This window comes from Cynara cardunculus, unplaced genomic scaffold (genome assembly GCF_001531365.2).
Source record: "Cynara cardunculus var. scolymus isolate 2C unplaced genomic scaffold, CcrdV1 Un_Scaffold_5542, whole genome shotgun sequence".
NCBI classification, from domain to species: Eukaryota; Viridiplantae; Streptophyta; class Magnoliopsida; order Asterales; family Asteraceae; genus Cynara; species Cynara cardunculus.
The window spans coordinates 2658-3330 of record NW_020202458.1 but is presented as its reverse complement, the minus strand read 5'-3'; positions in this window follow the sequence as shown (position 1 = coordinate 3330).

Sequence of the window (673 nt, the reverse complement as noted above, 5' to 3'; positions counted from 1 at the left end):
AATTCATAATTAAACTAAAATAAAATATATTTTCATTTTAAATCTAAATTATTATATAACTTAAAATAAATAAAGAGTAAAATACATTTATAATTCTTGGGGTTGTCACTTACTATCAAGTTTGATTCATCTGTTAAAGTAATTACTATTTTAGTAATTATAATTGTCATTTTATTTCATTTTTTGTCCCTCTAACTAACTATAGTTAAATAGGTTATTTAATTTTTTGGATTTTTCCTTTTATTTGATCATAGAATAAATTACACTCTTATTTCCTATGGCTCGTTTTTTCCAATCATTTCATTTTTTATTTTATACCCTTATTATATTAATTAATTAATGATAATTTTAGCTAAAGAAAATTAAAAAAACGTATGTTATTTTATAAATTATATATTTATAAAGTTTAATCAGTACCTTTAAAATGAAATTAGACACATATCTCTTTGACTTTCTCTCTCATCTCTTCTCTCCATAACAAACACATGCATTATTAAATGAATGTAATGCTATGTAATATACTTTATCTGTTGGGTTACGGGAAACTACCAAGTTGGAGTATGGTAGGGGTAGAGGGAATTTCACGCTCTTCTGCTCAGAAACGAAATGTTCCAAAATAAAGTTACGCAGTGTCTTTTTTTTTTGTCTGTTAGGTAAGAGGATAGCAAGTTAC